This window comes from Pinus tabuliformis, chromosome 4_1 (assembly GCF_031772625.1).
Source record: "Pinus tabuliformis cultivar Carrire ecotype Pingquan chromosome 4_1, CPIR1, whole genome shotgun sequence".
Lineage (NCBI taxonomy): Eukaryota > Viridiplantae > Streptophyta > Pinopsida > Pinales > Pinaceae > Pinus > Pinus tabuliformis.
The window spans coordinates 456,506,813-456,513,392 of NC_142303.1; positions in this window are offsets into that span (position 1 = coordinate 456,506,813).

Genomic DNA, 6,580 nt, shown 5'->3' on the forward strand with positions numbered 1-6,580 from the left:
CATTAATCAGGCTTATATCCTTTCCCTAGGCTTCCTACTATGGAACATATGGAAAAGTCACAACATAAAAATTTTCAAAGACTAAGACACCCCTCCGCAGCATATATGGAAGATTACTAAAGACAATATAAGGAATACCATTTTATAAAAGCCTTGGACGAAAGAAGATTGGAAATCTATTCAAGAGGAGGCTTTGATCCTAGAAAATATAAATCTTTCCCCTAACATGTTTGCCCCCAAGAGTCCTCATCACCCCCTGGATCACATCTCTTCCCCATTCATGTTCATTCCTCCCCTTGAAGGATTCATAATCATCAATTTTTATGGGGCCTCGAACGGAAATCCGGGTGCGGCTGGGTATGGTGCAATGCTAAGGGACTAGGTGGGCCAACCTATGGGAATTTTCCTGGGGCTATGTGGGTACACAATGAACAATGTTACATAACTTATTGCCCTTGAAAAAGATAGATGATGGCTAAAATGAAAAACATCCCAAAAATTCAGATTACTAGAGACTAAAAAATGGTGATCAAAATGACTAAGAAGATCCTTCATGGTGTTCACGTAGAAAAAATTATTAGAAGCTGGCGACTATAAATTCAAGGCTACCACAGGAAGGACCTTCTACTCTCATTTTCTTATGTGATCCCTCCTCACAGCAGGTGGTAACGAAATAAAATCATGAATTGGCTAGCAAACCAAGGGCGGTGGATGAATCCCATGATCTTGTATCAGGATGGGCGCCGCCATTAGAGCCATCCTTACTAAGCCATTCAGAAACTCGTATTAAAAAAGAGCAGGCTTCCCCGCTAGGGGTGAGTTTCGAGGCAGATGATAGGACAAGGGGCATTACTCCCCACACACGCAGCAAGAGGAATGTACAAGACAATTAGTAAATGGGCCTTGGGAATAGGTCTGATAAACATTCTCGATGCAGAAATTGGTATAAGGAACACGAGATATGGAGGCGTGGTGAGGGTGGTGAGATCAGAGATGAAAGTTGGAGACACAATTTCTTTTCCGTAGGCTGAGGGGTGTCTCCTCGGCTTCAGTTCTAGGCTATATATAGAAGGCGAGACTCTATCCTTAATTCCAACCGCATTAAGTATTTCATTCTCATTCAGAATTCGAAGTGCGACCTCCATTTAGGAGTCTGGTGTGCAGCAAGCGAGGCATCGATAAGAATGGGAAATTTTGTGGGTTGTGAGCTTATCTTCTGGGTCTAATGCGCAGAGAAGGAGTGGGTGTACTATAGACCATAAGAGTGCTCTTACAACACCATTTTTCCGATATGTGCTTCCTATATCTTATCTAATTTTCCTTTAGGTCACGTTGAAGAGCATCTATCTAAGCAGTGCACATCCTGGAAGCTTTTTTAGTCATACCGCTCATCTGTTGTGTCACCGATTTTTAGTCGTTATGACTTTTTTGTCTATCAACTTGTTGGAGGTAGAGGAGACCTGCACCCTTATCCTTCTTGATGTTGAATCGGTGGTACTGTTAGCCTATTGTAACTCCCGCTCGTTGTGGGGGTGTATGTTTCTAGAACTGGTACGCCCTCCCTTATCTGTAGGGCGGGTGGAGGGACACGGGGTGAGGGGTGAGGCGTCAGAAACTGCATAGCTGGTCTGTCTGGGAAGTGTTGATTAGGGATTTGAGATGGGGTGTTAGCACTATCATAATGTTACGCCAGTGAGACCATCCATGAGGATGAGGAGGTCACTCGGGAAAAGGGTATAGAAATTTCTCTATAGATTAGCTAGCTCTGATGCCATGTAGAAATTATGCAAATTCTCTACAAATCTCGCTCTGATACCATGTAGAAAATCTGACTATAGATTAACTCGATAATGCAATATACCAAAGCAAAATACTATAACCTACTTCTACTATCAATTTGCTTTGTGGAAGCTTAAATATTGAGCAAGATTCGAGCTGAACACATATAACCAGAAGAAGAATAATCAATGCACATGAAACACAAAAAATACTCAAGGGAAAGCCTAAGCTAAAAACCCCACTATCTGTATTATCATACAAGGTGGAAATACATAAGAATTATACAAATCCTTAGCTCTCACAGCTATCCAGCTCTCAGTACAACCCTCCTAGATAATCACAGGCAATCAAAGCTTCTCACAATCCTTCTCCTCTTCCCTCCAAGCTCCTATTTCCTTGCGCTATTCCTCTGGGATGATCTTCTCCAACCAAGTGGAAAACTGATCTCACACACGAATCTCACACCCTGTATGAACTGTGCAATCCTCAAGGAACCTTACCTTGACTGCATGCATTAGTTTCCTTTATAGGAAAACAATAGTACACTATCCTTGTCTTTAATCTCAACTAGGTCTTTCTAAAAATAGAGATGCATGAGTTTCTGATGAGGGAATCTTCTGTTAAATGGAGTACATTTGTTGAGTGCATGCATGCATCAACTGACTGTCAACTCTCTATTAGTTCCTCAAATAGTTTGGAACTAATTTAACTGGACTTAACTCAGTAAACCGAGTCAACTAATTACAACTCAAATATAACTCAATCTTATCTCCTTGATTTAAGGCTTATCTCCTTAATTTAAGGGATAACTCTTGCATGACTTCAGAAAGACTTCTAACTTGAATTTTTCCAACTAATTAATGCATAATGAATTAATTAATTAATTCCAAGTAGCAAGTGAGACTAAATTCGATTTTTAATTCACAATTTTAATTCAAGGACAAATTCAAATTCCAATATTTTGGATTCTATTTTTATCATTTCTTGTTGCTATTTTCAACACTCCCTCTCAACAAGAAAGGAATTCAACTCGATCCCAATCCTGACCTTTGGAATGTTATGCATGCAACGCTTCTCTCTAGTGTTGTTGCTCCAGAAACTCCATCAACAAAAAAAACATCCAACCTGAATCAATATGATGCATCTGTCATCAAAGTCTATGACTGCTATTGCCTCTATCAACTGAAAACTTTGCGCTTCTGGTGACTCTGCCTTTCTGCATTGTTGTCAATCCTTCTCTGCGCTCTTCAGTATCTTTCTGCTCTAGACTCTGTCACTTTGATCTCTGACTACATCAATCCCATTGATTCCTCCCGTTACTATGTACTTTGGGCTCCCGTAGCAAGGTACAATCCATGAGATAAAACCTCTCAATGGACCTTGCCCAATTTCAACCTTCTTGGGACTATCACTCCACATCGCCCCACCTCACACCTGGATGTATGGCTACATGTGATCCGTCTACCCACTTCTCCAATTATGGCTCCTCCAAAATTGTCTGAGACTTCTTCAGGGACTGCGTGTTGAGAGGTAATTTACTCTCCCTCTCAACCACCAAGTCTCTAACTTTTGCCTTGCTCCTCAAGGCTTTGGATGCATCTTGAACCTCAAGAGCATACAGGTTCTTAACTCGTGAACCGATCTGTTTCACCTGTCTCGTGGTGATGTGTCTAAGGAACGCATTTCCTTTACTGAAGACAACATCGTAGCCTTTGTCCTCCAACATCACGACCGATACCAAGTTCTTCTTCAATCTAGGCACATACTTCACATCTGTCAAGGTGATAGGAGCTCCATGCTCCCTCTGAAAAGCAATTGTGCCCACTTCTGAAACACTATACTTTTCATCGTCACCCATCTCTATGTGCATCTTGAGGTCTTTCTCCTCCAAGGCATTGAATAAACTTTTATCGTCGGTCATGTGGAATGAGGCTCCACTGTCAAGATACCAACCACAACCCATCATCGATGACACCATGAATGTGATGAGAGTAAAGTCCATTTTGAATGGAGAGGCTAATGCCTCACCTTCTGATCCTTCCGAGGATCCCTTCTTGGACTTCTTCAATGGGCAATTAGTCGCATAATGTCCCATCTCGTGACAATTAAAGCATCTCACTTTAGACTTGTCACCCTTCTTCCCTCCATGAGAAGAATTCTATTTGGAATGGGAATCCTTCCCCTTCCCTTTCCTTGCCTTACTCACTGAGGCCAGATTTTCTTCATCATCATCCTTGGATGAAGAACCATCTCGAGTGCTCCTCCTGATCTCCTCCTACATCAGATCAGACCACAGTCATTCCCAATCTGGCAGTTTCTCCTTTCCATTCACAGAGTCCTGGTAGTTATTTCAGCTCTTTGGAAGGATAATGAGAGCGAGGATCACCATATCATCATCGGCAGTAGTTATTCCCACATTGCTAAGCTCATCTATGCAAGTGGTGATCTTGTTCAGATATGTGGAAATAGTATCGTCGTTCTCCATCTTGATTCTTCGAAGCTTATCCTTGAGCGCCAATTTCCTCTGGTCGCTATTGTTCTGGTAGAGGTCCTTCAATGTCTTCCACATTGAATATGGAGTATCCTTCCCATGGAGACTCGAGACAATATGGTCTCGAACTCCCTTAGGGATGATTCGTCTCGCCCTCACCACACACTTCTTCCACTTAGCCAACTCTTGTGCATTAGTTGAACCTGGCTTTGGGATTCTTGATCAATTAAATCCTTCAAGTCGTTGTCTTCTAATACAACCTCCATGCGATCTTTCCATGCTTTGTAATTCAAGCTATCTTCTAAGGCATACTCGAGTCTCAAGCCATAGAACGCCATTGGCCAACCTTGAAGTATGATAAGAATTCAATTTTGCACCTGCAACCCCGAACTTCAAACTTCAAATTCTCTTCTTTGTATACTATTCACAGATCCGATAAACTTGGCTCCGATACCATGTAGAAATTTCTCTATAGATCAGCTAGCTCTGATACCATGTAGAAATTTTGCAAATTCTTTACAAATATCGCTTTGATACCATGTAGAAAATCTGATTGTAGATTAACTCGATAATGAAATATACAAAAGCAAAATACTATAACCTACTTCTACTATCAATTTTCTTTGCGGAAGCTTAAATATTGAGCAAGATTCGAGATGAACACATATAACCAAAAGAAGAATAATCAATGCACATGAAACACAGAAAATACTCAGGGGAAAGCCTCAGCTAAAAACCCCACTATCTGTATTATCATACAAGGTGGAAATACATCAAAATTATACAAAGCCTTAGCTCTCACAACTAGCCAGCTCTCAGTACAATCCTCTTGGATGCTCATAGGTAACCAAAGCTTCTCACAAGCCTTCTCCTCTTCCGTCCAAGCTCCTATTTCCTTGCGTTGTTGCTCTAGGATGATATTCTCCAACCAAGTGGAAAACTGATCTCACACACTGATCTCACACCCTGTATGAATTGTGCAATCCTCAATGAGCCTTACCTTGACTGCATGCATTAGTTTCCTTTATAGGAAAACACATGCAACTGATAGTATATTGTCCTTGTATTTAATCTCAATTGGGTCTTTCTCAGAATAGACATGCATGAGTTTCTGGTGAGGGGATCTTTAGTTAACTGGAGTACACTTGTTGAGTGCATGCATGCATCAACTGACTGCCAACTCTCTATTAGTTCCTCAAACAGTTTGGAACTAATTTAACTGGACTTAACTCAGTAAACTGAATCAACTAATTACAAATAAAATATAACTCAATCTTATCTCCTTAATTTAAGGGATAACTCTTGCATGACTTCAGAAAGACTTCTAACTTGAATTTCTCCAACTAATTAATCCATAATGAATTAATTAATTAATTCCAAGTAGCTAGTTAGACTAAATTCGATTTTAATTCAAGGACAAATTAAAATTGGAATATTATGGATTCTATTTTTATTATTTCTTGTTGCTATTTTCAACAAAGGGAAGGCATCGATTACTATTGGAAAAGTTTTTCGTCTTTCAAATATTTTCACACATAAATCAAAATCTTTAATCCAAAATTTTAGTCCCATATTCAATGAAACACGTTTTCTAGACTTATCAAAAAATCACAACACTTTTCTTTAACGAATCAAAGTTTTTGAGGTCTTATTTGGCCTCTTCTCGAGACACAACTCCACATATATTAGATTAAAGAATAACTTGTACCACATATTGATTAATAAATTTTCGCAATTGAAGTGATGCTAAATCCAAAACTAGCATTACTTCCCAAAACATTAAATGTTTACTCGATTAGAGCATGTATAGTCCATAGTCGATAACCCTTCTCATTGCTCTTGAGTTTCCATCTATTGCTATGCAAAATTCAATGCTTCATTTGTTTCCATTTTCTACTCTTTCCAGGAGACTCTTCTTTCCAAGATCCCCTTATGCTAGAAATGTCCTTCGCTACTTTAGTTCTCCACTATTCACTCTAGCACATCATTAGTAGGAATTACTTTTGGCAGTTCTAATCCCTAATTGAAACAAGATATATAATCTACATAAATGGGTGCTTTGAGTTTCATTTCATGTAGGGAGATTTTGTGCTTGTTATAGATAGATCATGCTTTAAAGCTCCCAATGCTTCACTCCTTTACATTCTTCATTAGGGGCTAATCCCAATGCTTCACTCCTTTACATCCTTCACTAGGGATATATAAAAAATACTCAATGGATGAATGATTAATGCTTTTTTCAAGTGCTCATTCACCCCAATGCTTCAATGTTTTTTGTCCTTCACCAAGTTTGTATCAACGAGATTGCAT